The sequence below is a fragment of the Rhynchophorus ferrugineus genome, unplaced genomic scaffold (genome assembly GCF_030347505.1).
Source record: "Rhynchophorus ferrugineus isolate W39M unplaced genomic scaffold, kcgeb_rfMv2 rfM8, whole genome shotgun sequence".
In the NCBI taxonomy this organism is placed as follows: domain Eukaryota; kingdom Metazoa; phylum Arthropoda; class Insecta; order Coleoptera; family Curculionidae; genus Rhynchophorus; species Rhynchophorus ferrugineus.
Genome location: NW_027472587.1, coordinates 14,734,422 through 14,756,417, shown reverse-complemented (window position 1 = coordinate 14,756,417; position 21,996 = coordinate 14,734,422).

Here is a 21,996-nt window from a genome sequence, read left to right as displayed (position 1 = left end):
CCCACTTTGCACAGAGCTTTCTCATACCCAAATATTCGTGAATGATAAGATGTACACGTTCCGTTAATATCTTTAGAGTATCTGCTATTTCATTCAATTTCAATTTACGGTCATTCAAAATCATTTTGTGGATTTTTTAAATATTTTCGTCGGTAACAATCTCCCTTGGGCGTCTACTGCGTTCACCGTCTTCGGTGTTCATTTCACCACGTCTAAACTTAGTATACCAATCTTTGATGGTTGATTTTTTTGGGGCAGTGTCGGGAAACTCGGCATCTTTGCTTCAACAGTATTTTATCCCTTCAAAAAACAATATTTTATCAACACGCAAAATTTCTTTTTAACCATTTTTTTCACAATTACAAAAGTTGCTTCACTCAAAATACTATAATTCACAAACTATTAATCCGACAGCTGTCAAATTTATACACACACGCAAAACATATGGATTTATTTCTAGTAGCGCCATCTATGTGTCAAGTCGAGGACTTTGGACCTGTTATGTTGCATAAAATATTTCAAGTTTAATGATTTGATTTATAGACAATGGATTTTAACGTATAATTCGATTTTTTGGGATTGTGGATGTGGATTCAATCAATATAAGTAATATTGAAAGAGAAAATATTGAGCCATTTTAGTTTAGTTTTACATTGAAACGTTTTCGCATAAGTTGTCATTGTTTTTTTTATGATAATTAGGATCTTTGATTCTTAATGTTACTTTATTTTTAATAGAAAAAAATAGTCTTTTAGTAAAGACAAAACCTTATGATATGAACTGGAGATGATGGTAGAGATAGGGCAAATATACATCAATAACATATTACAGTGAGAAACAAATAGGTAGAAAGCTAAACCACATGCTACTCGAAGTTTTGCATTAATCTGCTGCAATCAAGAAATTGTAGAAGGGGAAAAAGTAAAAGGGGATGTAAAATATCATCTACACATCAGTGTCATCATCGAACTTTTGACAAAGAATTCTCGAATATATGAGCCAGACATATTTGTAGATATTCTCTATGCATGTCAAAAGCAATGAAGATCAAACTAGGATTCGTAGAACTTTGTTGGAACCTAAATATTGCAGCCAATATTACTGTAGTATCACGCAATTATATATTTCGATGATTGATAGGTGTTATAGACAGATTACAAATTAAAATTAACTTAAACTTATATAAATACGTCATGGAAATCATTTGAAGTCTAGTTATAGTTGTCTTTTATCGAAAAGACATTGGGTGATTCAGAAAAGAGGTGTACGAACATGATGAAAAATGGTAAGTCTTTGTTTTACAATTTTTTGAAGCATTTTTTGGAAACCGAGATATATTTTTGTACCTATACATATATAAAAAAAACATTATTTCTTTATGGATAATGTTGTACCATCCTGTATTAGCGTATATATGTGTACTGCGGTAAGACCAACGGTAATTGTTGAATAGGTAATAAGCGAATATTTAGATAAACCGAACATTTAAACTGGAGATAAAACGGGTACGTATTAAAGACAGCGAAGGTCGGTTGGAACAAGTCATTAAGTCATTATAAGTATTTTTTTCTGATAACGGTGAGTTATTTGTTGGATGTGCATCAGTTTCGAATGCGACAGCCTTTGAAAAAAAGCACTTATTAGTCTCTAGTTACAATTTCTGCCAATTACCGTTGACTATGGTTACCTTGGAATAGATAGCGCGAAGCGTATGTTTGGATTATTTTAATACTGTCCATCAGTATCGTAGAAAATAGTTGTTTTCGAACGTAATTGTTCTAGAAGGATTTATAGACGAAAAAAACCACCAGAAATATGACGATTAAACATAGCGATAACTGAGAAATGAAGTTTGTCATCATTACACTACATTATATAAGCAAAAGACTTGAAACATTTAAAACTTATTAGAAGACAGACATAAAAATTTGTATTTTATTTATGTTACTCTTTGCAGAACATCCCCATAATTGAACTCCGTATGTCCATATAGGTTTCAATATTTGCTTATATAATAGCAATTTATTATGTACTGATATTTTTGATTTTCTTCCAATTAGCCAGTACATCTTCCTATATTTCAATTCCAGTTCTTTTCTTTTCTTCTTTATATGTTCCTTCCAGCGAAGTTTTGCATCGAGATTCATTCCGAGATATTTAGCGTTGTTGCTATATGGAATGATAGTATTATTTAATGTTATTGGTGTTAGTACGGTCTATTTATAGGTGAACTGCACATGTCCAGATTTACTTTAATTAATTCTTATTTTCCAAGCTTGTGTCCAATTATTTATATTGTCATTTGCCTGTTGTAATTTTCGTGAGGCTTCTTCACTTTTGTCTCCGACAGCTATAATCGCAGTATCATCAGCAAATGTAGCCATCGTAATATTTTCCGTTTGTGGTATATCACAAATGTAGAGAAGATAAAGCATTGGGCCCAATACACTTCCTTGTGGCACACCTGCTTTAGATTCTTTTATTGTAGAGTAAGCTTCTTCTTGTTTGACTCTAAACATTCTGGTTTTAATTTATGATTTTAATAGTTCGGTGTGTTGTTTTGGTAGTAGTTTCTGTAGTTTATGAGTAAGGCCTTCATGCCAAACCTTATCGAAAGCTTGTGCTACATATAAAAATATAGTTGAGCATACTTTTTTACTTTCGTAGGCTTTTTCAATAACTTCTGTTATTCTGTGGACCTGGTCAATTGTTGAGTGCTTGTTAATAAACCCAAACTGGTGTGTTGGTATTAGGTTTTTTCTCTCTATAATCGGTTTTATTCTTTTCAACAGGAGTTTTTCAAAAACTTTAGATATTACTGGCCGCAATGATACAGGTCTATAGGATTTTATTTCATTTGCTGACTTCCCAGGTTTTGGGATCATTATAAATTCCGCCATCTTCCAAATGTCTGGGGACATATTTTAATCTAAATGCTGTATTGAGGAAGTTGGTGAGTTTTATAATTCCCTTTCTTGGTAATATTGTAGATAATAATAGAAAATATGATGTTTGATTTATATTTTACCAATTTACTTCAATAAATGCCTTTTTAGTTTGATAAAATGTTCAGAATACAATGTACAATGAAAATCGTACTGAATTTTTTTATTATAATGGCACAGAAATCTTTTTTTTTTCAAGTTAGTCATGTCATATTTATGTTTCAATAGAAATACAATAGACTAGTTGACAGAAACATTTGTTGAAAATACATAGAAACTTAATGTTCGAACTGACAAAAGTCTTTAAAAATTAAAAGAATCTGTAACACTGAGACTGAAAAAAACTTTCTGTTAAAAAATAACATGTTATTAGTTAAAATAAGTGTTTATGTTCATACTTTATTAAAAACAATTGTTTTGATTTCAAGGGATTATTATTTGTTGGAAATTTAACATATTTACCATACAAGATAATTTACGAAAAATGGTATGTTACGGCAATAAAACGACATTAGATGTTTGGTTGTGAACTAACCTTTGTTTCCAACGTCGCCAATGAAGTAAATTAGGAGTTATTAACAATCATCGCGCATTTTTAAAGACCCATACATTAACATATAAGTTGATATTAATCAGGCATGCGAAACAATTAATATCATAAACGAACATTAATTGAAAAAAATTGAAAATGGAAGGTTCTTGAACAGGTCTTGTAACGATTTATAAAAATTCCCATCCCACCGATAATTTCAGCCTGTCAATTGATGCTTGGCTGATTTCTGCGAATAATTTTAGGAGTACAGTTAAAAGCCTAAAATCGATCGATATTATTGGTCGCTAAAAATATATTTTTTTTTATTTTGATCGGCATTTTTGATTCTGATAAGTAGACTCTTATCTAAGAAATAAAACTACTACAAAAATGGACGAGTACAAATGTTAGATAAGAAATTATTTTATGTAAATTCGACGGTTATAAGAAATATGTTTTAGTGATTGGAATGTAAATTTTTTTTAGAGTGTAATACTGTTATGATTGTAATCAAGAACAAGAACTTTTGGTGTGAATATATTTGGTTCAGGTGTTAGTGTTACAGTTATGACTACATAACATACCGTCAACTGGTTTAACTTTTATTGGCCAAGATAAAAATTGCATCTACCACAAAAATAAACATATCTCGTTTTGGTTTTATTTCAAATTAATTAATTCACGATTAAGATTAATTAATTTCATGATTCTCCGAAGGAAATTGCACGAGAATAATATACAGATTATTATTTCAAATTAATAACAAATATTGGTTTTCTTGTGTTGGTGATATTCGAAATTAAAATTTAGGATTCCAAAAAGTTCTTGCGAAAGGCTGCGATATAGGCAAATGAAATCAATAGACCGGAAACTGAAGACTGTATGTTTGAACTTACTATTGTTACGTTATTTTACGAATAATAATAATAATTATCTTCAATTTTGGGGAGTCTCTTCTTGAAAATGAAGAAGCCGCTCAACCAAGCCATCTGAATTGGTTACCAAGAAATTATAATTGAAAGGGATAATGACTAGCGAATCTGTATAGAATGTGACTTCTGAATATCGTATTTTAAACAACTTTTTGTTTCGGAACGTACCCATAAATATTTGCCAACAAACAAATAAATTTCCATCTTTCGTGATAGTGAAAATATTGATGACGGTGGCAGAGATCCTTTCTACGAGAAAACAAAATTAAAATTGTTCTTTTTACTATTTTCGTCGAAATTATTCCTTCTATTTCAGCCATATAAGCCTTCCCTTTCTTCCCAATTATTATATAATTATAATTAATATGTATTCTTTGTTAGTTCCCTTTAGGAAATTTGAGTTAATAAACAACATTAGGGTTTTTAAGTTAATTATAAATCATTTTTAATGATATACAGGATTAGTTGCTTTCTCTTTAATGTTATGATGTATCGATTACTTATAATTAAAAAAAATCAATTGTGTAACGATATTTAATTATATTTACTAAACTATATTTATTAATTAATTATTAATTAATAATATCAATTATGTATTTTATATCACTCAAATTATATCACCGTTCATTCTGTTAAATTAATCAATCAGTACTAATTATAATTGTTTTGATCTGAGTACTATAAATTATGATATAAATTTGTGATTAGATATTATTTAATTAGTTTGATGTTAATGTGTCTCAATTACAATTAGATTTTATTCAGTGACAATTAGTTTCCTATTTGGTACCATCGTCCTATTATTAGTAAGTATATGCGGCTATTAATTAATTACAAATAGCACTTAGTAATTTCAACACGAATTTATATATTACAGCTATCCTAATTATCTTTTAATATTAATTATAATTTAATTATAATTATATTGATTTCATGATATATATGTTTAATATTACTTTGTTAAATTAGTTTATTTTGGGGGGAGGGTGACAGAGACAGTTTTTATAGGAAAACAAAATTATTGTTGTTACTATTTTCCTGACAATTATTGCATATATTCTTACCATACAAACCGTCCCTATACCTTCACAACTAATTTGAAATTTCAAAATTTGCCAAATCGGCTCAGCCGTTCTCAAGTTTTAGCGAGACCAACGAGTTAAAAACCATTTTTATATATATAGGAGATGATAGAGCCCCTGTTATGTGTGTTTCTCGTCGTATTTCCACGGAAATCGTCAAAGATGATGCCGGAGAGCCGGACATTCTGCGGAATTACTCTACATTTTCACCTCTGACCGCCGTAACTGTGGGAGAATGTCGGATTTTCGGGTAGAACAAGTCCGTTGACGACCCGATCGCCGAGATGACGCTGCCCATTACGCGATGTTGCGGCCGGGCTGGATGCGGCATGTATCATGGTACATTTTTAATGGTCTCAAGACAATAAACGTCTTTTTATACGTTCCAAGGAAGAGTGTCGCGTTCTCGGAAGGTTTCGCTCGCGTGGCGTGTAAGTCCCGACCCGGTCCGGTCCGGCTTTCGCCTTAACGGGATCCCGAGAAACATCTTCGGCGTTAAATCGTCCGGGATCGGACGACAGGTGTCGTTGATGTGAATCGGGACTCATAATTTTTGGTCTCGGCTTGTTATTGTCGGCGTGTGTGAGTCCAGCCGACAAGCGGTCAACGTTTAAGTGTGTGAAATGAACCGATTTGCCTTCCACAGCGCCCATGTACTGTTAACTATTATTACACCCGAGCATCAGCGACATTATTGTTCGCATTCATATCAGTCCAGTACAGTTTCTTTATGTAACACAGATAACAACGTTAAACCCATAAAATATATCATCAAATATAATTAATTTGTCCACTAATAACCAATTAATACCTTTTATGACACCAAATAATGATAAATTAATGATAAACCAGTTGTTTCCATGAAGTAACTTGAATTATATCGTTGTAAATGGTTGTTTACTGATAATTAATTACACTTCAGTTTGGGAATTTTAATTTATAAAACTAATTTACTAATATTGCTCTGTTGTACATGCATCATTATATAAGATGACTGAAATAAATACATCAGTATGCATATCCAAATTAAATTAGACAAGTAACAAAGATAAATAAATAATCAATTAATCCCTGTTATGATACTAAGTAATGATAAATTAATGATGAACTAGTTTTTTCATGAAGGAACTTGAATTTCCATTCAAAACCATCAGGATAATTACTTATTACATAATTTTCTCGCTGTAAATGATTGTTCACTGGTAATGATTAAATTTCAATTTGGTAATTTTATTTATAAAATTAATTATTTATAATTTATTAATATTGCTCGATTGTAAGGAGAATCAATATGCATTAATCTTGTGCGTTGTCCAGTAGCGATGCTGCTTCTAATTTGCTGTTATTTACTAACCTTCTTTTATATTTTAAGGCGAAATCTTTGACAACCTCTTAAATTTACTTGATTTCGAGGTACATCATATTTTTTATAGTTTTTAGGTAGCGATAAACATTGGTGATAAATTGAAGAACTTTATTTTGACATCGTCGGGTTGCTGATGCTTTGATGTTGTAGTGCAACCCCAAATAGGCTTTATAACAGACTGATTAATCCGGTTTGTTTAACAATAAGTTTAATCAGTATTTTGATTTTGAGTTTGACCTGCTCTACTTTTGTCTAATGTGATTCTGTTAAACAATAATTAAATATATACAGCATTCTGGTATTTATTAATGAGTTGTGAATATGAATTAGCAAGTTTAACGTCAGATTCTGAATATTTTATCAGCATTAATAGTTTATTTCGCTCTTATTTATTATCTTTTATTTAATTATTATTTATTTATTTTGGTGTTAATGTGACCATGCACTGAAAAATATTTTTCCATATAGTACCATCATCATTATATATTTTATCTTTTGTTAGTTTTCTTTATGATACTTGAGGTAATAAGCAAAATTTGGTTGGTTTCAATTAGTTATAAATAAGTTTTTTCACGAAATAAGTTATATTTTATCACGAAATATTCAAGATTAGTTTCATTACCTTTCATATTAATTAGTGATTACTTATTTCTGAATTATTTTACTCAATGTGATCATTATCTAATAATTAAAAAATCCGCAATTATATAATGATAATTAATTTTATCTATTAAGCTCTAATTATTAATTGATTATTAATTAGTAATATCAATTAAATATTTTATATTACGTAAATTATATCACCTTTCACAGATTTAAATTAATCAATCAATATTAATTATAATTATTTTGATGTTATTACTATAAATTACAATATAGCTGTGTGATTTTTTTATTATTTAATTAGTTTGATGTTAATGTGTATCGGTGACAATTAGTTTTTATTCAGTGACAATTACTGGCAATGGGAATTAGTTTCCCTTTTGGTACCATCCTATTGTCATTAGTATCTATATGTAGCCGTTAATTAATTTTAATATCAATTTAATTCAATTTCATTTTTAATATCAATCTTTTTTAATATGAATTATAATTTAATTATAATTATGACTAAATAATTATATTGGTTTCATGATATATATGTTATGGTAAATATAATTGTTAGTTAAGTTGGTTTATTCCGTTATCCCACCCACCAAATTGTTAATTAATTTTTACATTAATTTTTATATAATTAATTATTTTAATGAGCAAGAACTAATTATAATTATGTTGATACTATTTACAGCGATACATAGAATATAGAATTCATTACTTTAGCATATATTTCATTAATTAAAAGACACATATAAATAAGTCAATCAATAATTAGTAATTACTAATTGAAATATGGAAACACAAGAAATGTTTTTGTTTTTGTTTGTTATGAGATCGTAAAACATTATTCAATCATAGTAAATTTTCGGTTTTATGATGTTCTTCAGATATTTGATGAATAGATGTCGTGCTTCCATGTTTTTTATCAACAGGCTATCTGAAACTGTCATTAGTGAGAACAATTGATGTTTTGAAATGAGGGTTTGTTGTTCAATTTGTAAAGGGATCTTGAACCATCATATTTATCTCAGTGTTATCTATATATCTCTACAGTTTTTGGTTATTTGGAAATATTGTTTATTTAAAATTACAGTTGCACTCATGAAGTTATTTCTTCAAAGATAATTTAGTAAACGAGAAAAATCCCCATAAAGTAAAAACGCGCTTGCTGCCAGTCGTTTATCTACACCGAACAAGCGATTCCCCGATAAAAACCCCACACAGGGCACCATAAAAATGAAACCGTAAATATAAAAGCCTGGTAGCCCGTCCTTATCGTTAAAACTCGCAGCATCCCAAGAATTCTTCAAATCGAATTCCTCGCCTATCGACCACCACCTTTACGACCGTGTTGTTCTCGTTCCATTCCCTACGCCAGATAATAACATCGAACTCTTACCAATTAGATTAGTCAGCGTCTGTCCCCAGATCGTGCTGGATGCCATGGCCGCCTGTCTCTTCGAAAACAACGAAAGGAAAAAGCAAAACACACACGGCTCGATAACGAGCAGAGTTCCTCGATTATTTCCTTATTATCACGTAGCCCGAAACAAAAACAACTAACTCGTCCCCCGGCCGACTACGATCGATCGAAGGATCAACAAAAGGAATCTTTGTTTAACACCGATAATGAATTTAAACAAATTATTTAGAACGATCTAGTTACCTTATTAAAAACAATTAAACGATTAAAAAAGAAAACAACGTAAATATCACAACGGGTTACTTGATTCGTGTACAGTTAGTTTTATCACAGCCGTCTCGATTTTATGGTTATTGCGGATGAGGGACTTGGTTGAGATAGTTCTTAAGTGATGTGTAGTTCTGTAAAGTCAGGACCAGACTGAATCTAGGGGATGCGAGTCGGGATGAGGAGAGCGAATCTCATTAAAAATGCGAGGGGTTACGGAGGGAGGTCGAAAGGGTTGAGCGATATTGCAACAAGTAGTATGATACTCTGGTGGTGGGGTTTGGTTTAGATTGGACGTAATTGGTTCACGTCGGATTGTTATGTAATGAACGGTATTGGTGGGGTTATTTACCGTAAAGGGTTATATACGAAGATCTATGTACGTGATGATGCTTTAACATATTTAATCATCATTGTTGGTTTGGAATGGCGATGAACGTTAAATTAACGACATCCAACGGTTTCCTATTCAGGACAGGATCGTTGTTTTTTTTAGATCAGAGTGGTCTGTACGAAAGAGAACAAAAACGGTTCTGAAATGGCCGTTGATCGTTTGTTTAGGTCGTTTTTTTTTTTTTGAAAAGAAAGGAATAAAATGTGACAGGTCAATTGAAAAGTCCCCGGCCTGACACATAGATGGCGCTACTAGAACATGTTTTTTTAGTTAGCACTAACCCTCAAAAGATACGTGTATAAATTTGACAGCTGTCGGATCATTAATTTGTGAATTATAGCATTTTGAGTGAAGCAACTTTTGTTATTGTGAAAAAAATTGATAAAAAGGTGTTTCGCGTATTGATAAAATATTGCTTTTTGAAGGGAAAAAATGCAGTTGAAGCAAGAACTTGTCTTGATGCCGAGTTTTCGGATACTGCCTCAGGAAAATCAACCATTAAGGATTGGTATGCTAAGTTTAGATGCGGTGAAATGAGCACCGAAGACGATGAACGCAGTGGACGCCCAAAAGAGGTTGTTACCGACGAAAACATTTTAAAAATCCACAAAATGATTTTGGTTGAAAAACAACGAGTTGATGATTCGGAGCATTGTCGAGCAGCAACCGACAAGCAGTCATCCAAGTGGACTGTTATTTTATGATTATCTATAGTTTTGTTGTATATATTTATGGACGAGCATAATCCTTCTATAAATTTTTTAAAAAATATTCTAGTCTCCTTTTAACCAACGAGAGTCTATTTGGACTGGATCTACAATTTAACGTGTTTTTAATGTTTTTAACGTTTTTCCTTATCTTATCTTAATTACTTCAGCAATCTGTAAAATCATCGTTGGTTTTTGGTCAATTTTTATATTCTCGACCCGTCCGTTCGTCTTTCTTGTTGAGGTTTTCTCTTACCTGTAGATAAAGTGTCATAGTACTTTGGTGTTTCGGTCATTGTTAGGTTCTTTGTTGGTTTGCGTATTTGTTTTTTATTTTGTGGGCTGCTAACTATGCGGAATAGAAAACAGAAAATAACGTACTTCTTGTAAGATTTTTTAGCTAAACTTACTATTTTTATTTGTCATCTATGTGTATTTTGGGAAACACATACTGACGTATTAATCCCGTATTCGCCTTGCTTGTCTATTAATTATAACAGAGTTGCCGGATTAGTTGGCGCAGTGGTAAAGGGGACAGGACGGTTTACCTACTGTTGCGATAGTCTCGGATTCGAATCCTCCTGGGGCATGGTCGTGAATTTATGTTTGTTGTTGTTTAATATTTGTGATTGTCCTAGGCAAGAGTGCAAAATGCGACAAGGAAAAAGTTGTTCACTCGCCAGTCGGTAGGATTAATGCCGAGGACCGTGGTTCGGAGCCCATGTTAAACCGTGGGTCCAGTCCAGATAAACCCTCGATGGTAAAAGGACACTTTAAAATATATTTTAAAAAAGTACAACAGAACATTCCAAATAAATTAATTTATAAATTAAGATTGTACTTAGCATATCTAATGTAAGATGTAATTAATAAAAATCAATGTGCTTCTCCTTATTTTCTTATGTTATTTAGGTTTTTTGGTTCTATTTACATTTATATTTTCTTAGACTATTTTAAAATAAATATTTTCTCCTGCTTATATATTACTTCATAATTGTTTTTTTGGATATAATGTTGAAATTAGTCGCTTTTGATTTTTGTTGTGAATAAATAAATGATAAAGTACCTGAGCTCTGAGGGTTATCGGATAACTCTGTCTCCCTCATTACCTGTCTTCGGAGATATTGCGTATATAAAACTGTAATAAATTCCCTTTCTATATCCTCTTCTAATTACCTTTCTATACCCTCTCTTTCTATTATTATGCAAATTTTTCGATTTCATATTATTTAAAGTCCTCTTTGTGACTATGAAATTATTTTTCGTTAAAAGATAAAATTAAGGTTAATATGTTTTACCCTGGTGCCTTTTATTGTATTAATTCTACTTATTCAAAATGTACATTGTTATCTTGTGATTTTTCTAATGAATTAGGTTAATCTAACATTGTTTATTTCCTTTCTGTTATATTTGACTTATTAGAGCTATGTTCTAATCTTAAGGTAATTATTATCAAAATTGTTGTGTTGTTTTTATCAAATATTTGTGGAATGAATTGTTTCAAATGAATGTGTGTAAAAAAACATGTACTAGAGTTAAAGTAATATGAAACAGAGCATTATTTACTACATAGTTGCTTTTATTAGGCTTTATATATAACAGAAATGTATAGTACAGAGAGAAAATAAGGCAATATTACACATCCCGATAGAGAAATCTACAGACGCATAAAAGATTCTCGCAATCTTTGGCTTTTTATGTTCCCAACCGTTAATAAACTATAGATGAGAATGAAAAATACATTCCAATCGATATATTTTCAATGTTTACCTTTTCCTAAGAGACCATTTCCTTTTCATTATTATGGAAATGCAATTAAAACAAACTGGGTATGAGATATTAACGAAATTCTTTGTTTATTTCTAATATTGGAAGCATCACGTTAGACAAAAAGCAAAACACATTAGAACCAAAATAAAACAACTATACTGGTTAGTCGGAAGATACTCTCAACTTGATCTAAAATCAAAGAGGTTGATGTATAATACAATTATAAAGCCAATTTGGATCTATGGGGTGCAAATATGGGGTTGCACTAAAATTTCAAATCAGTCATACAGCGCTGTCAAAACAAGGTTCTTCGATTGATTACCAATGCCTATCGCTATGTAACCAATGAAGAACTGCACGATGACCTGGAAATCAAATGGATTTGCGAAGTTGTGCAGGATTTCGCCTTGAAACACGAAAGAAGATTACTAAATCATACTAACGTGGAAGCAATACAACTGCTGGACAGCGCGCAGGATGTGAGGTGATTGAAACGAACAAAAGCATACGAACTTGTGTGAACATTTAGTGTAAACTATAGCTATAAGTTAATAATTAATAAATAATTATAATTTTATAATTGAGGAATACATACTGATGTATTTTCTCGCACTCGTCTTACGAGTGTTAATTAATCCAAGTACATAGGAAAAGTAGTAATGAATTAATTGTAATTAAGATTGTACTAAGCGTATCTAATAAAGATGTTATAAAAAATTTTAATAATTAAGTTCTTGCCTCCTCATAGTGCCACATAGTGTCATAATTAAACGCCTTTTCTTTTCCTTTTCTCCTTTTGCTAATAAAAATGTTATTGGAAATTTGGAGACATAAAAAGGACGACTTATGAAGTCCTATCTCATGAAAAACCTTTACTGGTCATAGTTATTTGTGATCGTTACTTGTTTTGATAAGGTTTACATGTTTTGATTGACCACAATTTCATGGAGATTAATCGATATTGGATAGTAACGTTCAACTGTAAGTTGTAAGTGCTTTTGGCCACGAAGCAGCATAATTAATTTTGTTAATTCGAACACAATCAAAGTTTATTCCAGTAAATCACATTACGGGTCACATTAAAATCAACGGTGGTTAAATTAAACGATTGGAACTGAACCGACCACAATTTCTTACATTTCCATTCCCGAATTTGAATAATGACAATTGCGCGAGGCGAGAGTTTCCTGCCGATATCAAGAAATTATGCAAAATTATGGATTCGGAGCCGGTGCGATAAAAAAAAATGAGACCGATAAGTTCGGCCGATAGCTTCTCGCTGGATGGATAAGAACAGCCCATTCCGATATGACCGCCTGCTGTTCGAATAACAACGATATTATTTAAATAACGACGGTGTAGTCGTCGGTTAGGTTCCTCGATTGTTGCAAAGGCAATCATCATATTGTTAGATATTTGGATCGCAAAATAAAATTCTCGAGCGGCTTTAAGACCCATTTTATAATAATTCTTTAAATATTAAAAATATAAACGAGGATAATGACATATATTAAGTACGACAATGAGTAACACAATAAACACGTACATATAAAGAGGACTATTATTATTATAAGAGAGATGTGGACTGTATAAGATGGTACCGAGGAATGCATCCTCGATGTTCCCAAAGCGTTCTTTTGTAATCCATGCCAAGGGCCAAGGAGAGGGAGTAGGCGGTACCGGTGAAATGGTAGTGGTCAGTTATGGATCGCTAACAATATATTTTTTTAGTCCACTTGTAGATCTTGTTGATCGCTACTTGTACTTTTTTTAGAGCCCCAGACGGAGATACATCTTTTGCCATGATAATAATTATTACCTGATATCTATTATTATCTATTATATTTTATTAAAATTACTGAAACGAAGATTATAATATTGTTTTGTATATTTTTTTGTGTGAATTTTAGGATTCCAATAGATTACAGATATATATATATATAATATTTAAAAGGAGGATGGATTATTTATAATTAGTTATAATTAGTCAGATATAATTAGTTAATTAGGTTTTATGAATGAATTATTAAGTTTACAGAAAAGTCCTTCAAATGTAATTTATAGTCCTCTTCATTCAACAATAAAGGCTTTCTTAAATGCTTTAAATAAGTGTAGATGGTAAAGAAAGATATATTTTTGATGATAGAATCATTTAAGACCTTGGGCTGTGTTAAAAATTAACAAATTTTGATGGGGAAATCATTATGGGGCATATATGTTCACAATAATCATATTAAATGAAGATAAATAAAGGTTGTTGGTCTTTAATACTTGTCAGAAAGATTGCGGGTGCTGAAAACAAATTTTTCATAGTTGATTATTGATGTTCACGAAATTTTTGGTTGAAATGTTTTTGTTGTTATTTTACATTCATTATTGAAGAAGAACATCGGAAGATCAATAATATCTGATCCAAACGATATATACATCATTGGTGTTTTAGTCACCCTTCATTTATTGTTGGTACATAAAAGGGGTCACCACCTTTACAGGGGTTAAAGGGTTAGGACTAAAATTATTTCCTTCAAGATAAAGGGTGCTGTCTAGTAGAAATGACCACGCAATGGACGATGCTCTTTAAATTAGGAGGCTTTTTACCTGGTCAGGATTGACCATGAGAAAATAGCCAGTGGAGAGCTTGGACAAAGGAAATGGGCACATCGGTAGGTAGAAATTAGAGTATGTGAACTAATTTTGATGGTTCAATTTTATGACCGTTAGCGCATCTGTGTTAGATCGTTGTTTCTTGAGAATCGGGGTCCATTTCCTGACTTCCAGTGGCTAAGCTTTATATTTTAGGGATACCGATGAAATGAGTGTTGAGGGTAAAATTTGCCGTGTAAGAGAAAGGGTGTATCTATTTGAATCATGGTCATTTTTGTCTAGTCTCACTGTTATATGTTCATAGAGGAATTTTATTATATAAACTGGTAAAAATAATTGATTTATAATTGTTGGTTATGAACCTCAAGGATATAGTTGATGTTTATAGACAACTTTAATGCTTTACAAGATAAAATAATAATAAATGAGCACATTAACGTATTATAAACCTTCATATTAAAATTAAATAATTATTTATTCTTCCAAATATTACTACACTATTCTTTTATGTAACAACAACTATCAGTACTGTTTCCATCTTTAATTTTATTGTGAATTATAATATAATTATAATTTTTAATGGTGACATAATCCATTTCTGAGATTTATCTTGATCTCAATATGTAGTTAATCTAAATAAACTCAAAATATGCAACAGCCTTGCCAAATCTCTTCAATAATTGAAAATATTCCATCATTGTTGACAGATGATATGCGATATGCGTGGAATGGAAATGCGGACAACACATCTAGAGCAATAATAAGGAATGCAGCTAGACTATCGTATAAAAAACCAAACTCTATTGACCACTGACCCTATATATCTTTTTCGTTGTCTCCTATATTAATCCAGGATATATTTAAATGAGGTTACTTTCTACAAGGGTGAAAGGGTATTTTCTTTACAGGTAGAAGGCGACATGTGAGGGTCATTTCGGAAGCAGTGACCATGGCTGAATGGTCATATCAAGGCGATTTTTTTCAGCTCGGAAGTCTTCTACCTGGATATATTTTGACCATGAGAAAATGCCCAGTGGAGAGCCAGCCACTAGGTAGAAATTAAAGAATGTGAACTAATTTTTATCCTTCGGTTTTGACCGTTACCGTGTTTCTTTTTTGTGCATATCATTGGATAGAAAAATAACGAACAATGTAGAATAATATATACAAGTATAACATAAGATTTGCCAATAGCATTTATTGTAAGCTATATATAGGGTATAAAAAAAAGAATGTCCACAAGAGTGTTAACAGATCATGTAATAATAACTGATAAACAAGATTACACAAAATCTACATAAATAGATGGAAGATGATACGAAGACAATAAGGAATGTACAAGAAAGTTTGGCTCAACTAAACATGCTATAATTTTACACAAACCGAACTGTTATTTCTTCTTTATATCATCTTAAAATCTACATAAACCACGTGAATTAAAACAATCCACTACCATTAATCAAAACACCCTTTATTCCTTCCCATTGTCCTTTTCATTAATCCGGGATATATTTAAATTAGGTCACCGTTTACAAGGGTTAAAGGGTATCAACCAACAGGTAGCAATAAACTTGTTTGAGTCGGTATCGGGGGTAGACGAGGGATTTTTTTTCAGTTATAGTGACCACGGATGGTCGGTCATACTGTGGCCAACTAGGAAATCCTTTACCTGGAGCGAGCTGACCATGAGAAAATATCCACGGAGAAACCGTCCAAAGAAATGGCGAAGCCTAGGTAGGTAAAAAGGAAAAGACGTGAACCAATTTTGATTGTTGAGCGTTAACCGTTTGGAAATGTAAAATTATTTGATGTAGGTTACTTTTCATTGTGGTCAGAAATAAAGGTCGTAATACGATAGGAACTCGTATTGGAACCATTAATTTCGGGTCTGTTCTATGAGTCTGTGTGAATTTTGAAGGAATAATCGAAATAAAATTGTATCAGTTACTTCTATCCTGGATTAATATAGAAGACAACGAAAAAGATATATAGGTTCAGTGGTCAATAGGGTTTGGTTTTTTATACGATAGTCTAGCTGCATTCCTTATTATTGCTCTAGATGTGTTGTTCGCGTATCCATTCCACGCATATATCATCGATGATCTTTCATCACTATACAGATTTTTAGACGGAAAACTGAACCAAATGGTTTTCACAAACCTCTTTTGAAGCCAGGTTTATATCATTAAGAAAGTTTTGCAGAGATCGAATGGAATGGCAGTAGAACGGTGAACAGTTCGGGATATAAGGACATCAGAAGTTCTCAGCCAATCCTATTGATTTGTTCTGACCTAATTCTAGTTTTGAAATCACCGGCGTCAGTTAGTTGCATTATTGTTAACGGCAAGGTGTGCTTCTGAGTATCTTGAGACAAATGTGCTGCTCGGATAGCTGATATATGTATTGATCTTAGATTGTATAATCATTTTGTTGCTTTTTTGTGCTTATATGATTACGTTTCTTTAAATTAAGTGCTTAAAGTTGCCAAGTGATAACGCATATTTGTTAAATCTAAATCTTGGCCTATTTAAATATAGAAATAATAAATGTATGAAAGCAGCTAAAATAGGAATTTTTCATGTGATGTAAAACAAACTCGTTGTTTGTCATAATGAGCCTATGACTCCCAAGCTACATTTTTAAGGAAAAACAAAATCGTCTTGAAACTTGCAAGTGACAAATAATATGTTGCCTGATGATACAAAATGGCACATGTAAGTGTCATAACAGCTATATTTCGTCCAAATACCTTGTCAATAGAAACATCATTTCCATTATTATAAAAAGTCTTATCAAAGTCTGCTCTTTCCCATAAACTGTGATATCTCAATATCTTAATACATGTCCCTCAGTTTCCTCTGGTATTGGTATATTCAATTTCTATTCGGATTTCATTCTGATAAATTATTGTGATTCCGCTGCACAAGCAAAAGAAAATTATTAGCCTCATTGACAATGACTTGAAACACATTTCGTTATGAATATAAAATTAAATCAGAAGCTGTAAGAATTTAAAAGTAATTTAAAAAAATTCGAAATTAATTTCATCAAAAGTATCTCTAGGTTAGATTGATCAAATATACGATGTAATATAATCCAATGAATGGTTATGGTAGAGCGATATTTTTTACCTGGAAAGAAACGCCCATTAGATATTTGAATAAAATATTTCGGGACCTACTAGGTATAAACGAAGGGATGTAAACTGAATTTTATTACCCAATAAGTTTGACCGTTATGTGTAACTTTGCCATTCCTACCTATTGTTACCTACAAACATATTAGCCTAAAAAGTAACGGATAATATTACAGGTCTTGTTGAATTAGAGCATTATTGAATTAAATAGAAGAATCAATAAAGATTTTAGGTCTGTTAATTTAAGTTATGTAAATATGTTATATAAATAGTCAAACATATCAGCTTTTACTTAGAATATAGGTATCAATATGTTGATAAGATAAAGAAAAAGGATAATAGATATCTATTTTGGCACAAAATTGACCTAAGAATATGCCCATATACCTTGAACTACTTGTTTTGAAAGAATAACGGTATTACCAACTTATTAAGGACCAAGATTTATGTTCTAGTCACTTAATATTTGTTGAATTTGAAATTGTAGAAAAAAGTTATTTTTTAAGAGCTCATATCCTAAACTACTCAAATCAGCGATCAAAAAACAACTTAAAATGTATATCATTCATAATGGATAGTCTTAGAAACTTTATATAGACACGAAATATAGTATTCTATTAGCACTACGCATAGTTGGCCTTAATGAAATAGTAGAAAGTCGAAAATAGCATAAAAGAAAAGTTTAAATGAGTAAATGAGTAAGGAAAAGGAGACTTGAACATCCTTTAGAGAAGTTAGGCAATAAGAAGGCCTCTAAAAATGGTATTATCATAATTAATAGGCAAATTCAGAAAGTTTTCGTTATCTTTTGCTTTTTTTATGAAAATTTGTGGTGAGGAAGGATATATTCTTTATATTCGAGATATATAAAACATATAATACGATGTTATATTGTCAGAGTAATATGAGAAAACATCATTTTAGTTGGCTTGTTATATTTTAATAAGATAGACAATATAACTATAAATGATAATATGGATAATTTAATATCAAGGAACTTCTTTTGATACTTCATCATCGTTCATTCTTACAATCAATCAAGTCTTATCAGTGATTATTAACATTTAAATAATCTTCTATCTATATCTCTTTAAATTACTACAGATAACAGAAAAAATAACCTTGTGGTCAAAATAGGGGACCTTTGACACATCACCTCTGACCATCCTTTCTGTTTTTTTTTATACCGGATACATTCAAAATAGGTCACATTTCAATAGGGCGCTTACAGGTAAAATTAAAGGGGTTGGAAGGGGAGAACCGTTGAAGGTGTATCTGTTTCGGACCACGGCTAGTTGGTCATACCAAGGCGATTTTTTTTCCTGACTACGAAATCTTTTACCTGGAAGGAACTGACCATGAGAAAATGTCCAGTGGAGAGTTTGGACAAAGAGTATCGGGACCAATGCAGGTAAAAAATCGGAAATGTTTGAACTAATTTTAATCGTTCAATGGAATGACCGTTATGGAATTATGTACGTTATTTTTGTAAGCTGGTATTGATATGGAGTTAAATAACGTATGTTGAAGATAGAATAATCGGACGTTATTTTAACGGTCATTTTAGAATAATTATGGACAAGAATCAACTAGTTTTATTACAAGAGGTCACTATATACAAAATAATCTGTTGTAGAGGTTTTTATTAGGGTTTTGAACTGTGAAACTATTATGGGAGTTTCATTTAAATACCACATATTTGAACATATAGAAGATTTAAACAAACCTATATGTAAAATGCATATATCCATGATAATCTTCGTGGAAACAGTTACATATATAAATGAGATATAAGTTCTGTTCTACCTAACTCTAATCATTATCACACAAACATAACACAACTCTCATTCTGATGAAGGTAAGAAAATGAGCATGAGAGAATAGTTTTAAAATACATGACTTTTTTCTAATTAAATGTAACCTCTGTTAGAACAAAAGAAGTATTTAGATGATTTAATGTTATTGTTGGTTTTCAGCTTTTTTCTATACTTTGTTGTTATTTTAACGGTCATATTAGAATAATTATGGACAAGAATCAACTAATTTTATTATAAGAGGTCATTATATACAAAATAATCTGTTGTAGAGGTTTTTATTAGGGTTTTGAACTGTGAAACTATTATGGGAGTTTCATTTAAATACCACATATTTAAACATATAGAAGATTTAAACAAACCTATATGTAAAATGCAAAATTCATGATAATCTTCGTGGAAACAGTTACATATATAAATGAGATATAAGTTATGTTCTACCTAACTCTAAGCATTATCACACAAACATAACACAACTCTCATTTTGATGCAGATAAGAAAATGAGCATGAGAGAATAGTACTAAAATACATGACTTTTTTCTAATTAAATGTAACCTTTGTTAGAACAAAAGAAGTATTTAGATGATTTAATGTTATTGTTGGTTTTCAGCTTTTTTCTATACTTTGTTGTTATTTTAACGGTCATATTAGAATAATTATGGACAAGAATCAACTAATTTTATTATAAGAGGTCATTATATACAAAATAATCTGTTGTAGAGGTTTTTATTAGGGTTTTGAACTGTGAAACTATTATGGGAGTTTCATTTAAATACCACATATTTAAACATATAGAAGATTTAAACAAACCTATATGTAAAATGCAAAATTCATGATAATCTTCGTGGAAACAGTTACATATATAAATGAGATATAAGTTATGTTCTACCTAACTCTAATCATTATCACACAAACATAACACAACTCTCATTTTGATGCAGATAAGAAAATGAGCATGAGAGAATAGTACTAAAATACATGACTTTTTTCTAATTAAATGTAACCTTTGTTAGAACAAAAGAAGTATTTAGATGATTTAATGTTATTGTTGGTTTTCAGCTTTTTTCTATACTTTGTTGTTATTTTAACGGTCATATTAGAATAATTATGGGCAAGAATCAACTAACTCAACTATGTTCTTCTTATTGGAGGTCAACACTTTTATTCAATAAGTCATTATTTTTTGAATCAATGTTGAAGCTTTGCTCATATAACGATGAAAATTTTGTGAATCCAATTTGTTATACAAACAACATGGAGGCAATTCTTACATTTTTATATAGGATCGACTCATGAGCTGTATAGTTAATTTTATATGAAAATATATTCAAATTTTTGTAAGTTTTCTTCATATAAAGGAGGAGGTTTTATGTTCGGCTGTATATATATTTTTTAATGTATGTTCGCCGAGTTCTCGTCGATTGTGGGCCTCGAAAGATTACACTTCCGAGATGGTCCGATCGGAAGCAAGTCAGGATCTGGTGGGGGAAGGGGGGGACATCGAAGGAAACGTTCAAATTTCAAACACAAAACAAAGTTTTCACATATTTTTTACATAAGATAATCAAATATTGGTCTATAATGTTATTGCTGAGCCGATGTGACCGAAAATCGGAAGTCGTTCAGTGCAAAAGCCGTTCACTTTACTTCTTAAGCACTACCCATGTCATATGAAAAGCCGTAGAAATATTGCAGACCTCTGATTCTTTGCTGTAATGGTTAAAGCGTTTAGCTCACAAACGGAGATCGCGAGTTCGATTCCCGGCGTGATCAGTAACATTTTGTTGCTCTAGTTTACTTAGAACATTTGTCAAATCACCTAAGTTAGGTAGCGGACACGGGTCTGAAGCATTCGTTATTCTCAATCATTGTTTCTTTAGTCCTAATTTTCCTTATACCGGATGCACCTTTACTTGGTCTACCGATTGTAATATAAAATGATATAACTGTGTAATTTATTGAGTGAATATATGACACTAAAAAGAGAGATATTAGAAGATATAGCAGGTCAATTGAAAAGTTCCCGGCCTACCATAGTAAAACATATTTTTTTGGCAAAATTTTTTTTATTCAACATAAATCCCTTTAAAGGTGGTACACTGATTATAGTGACCCTCCAACTTTTCGATACCATTTTTGTAGTACAATTTATCCTTTGCTTCAAAATAGGCCTCAGTTTGGTCGATCACCCCTTCATTCGATGAAAATTTCTTCCCAGCAAGCATTCTTTTGAGATCTAAGAACAGGAAATAGTCGCTGGGGAGCAGATCTAGAGAATACGGTGGATGGATTGAATTTTGCCATCGTTTTCACTGACTTGTTGTACGGTGTATTTTCTTGGTGAAGCAGCACTTCCATTTTCTTCAAATGCGGCCGTTTTTCGCCGATTTCTTCCTTTAAACGGCCCAATAACGCAATGTAATAGT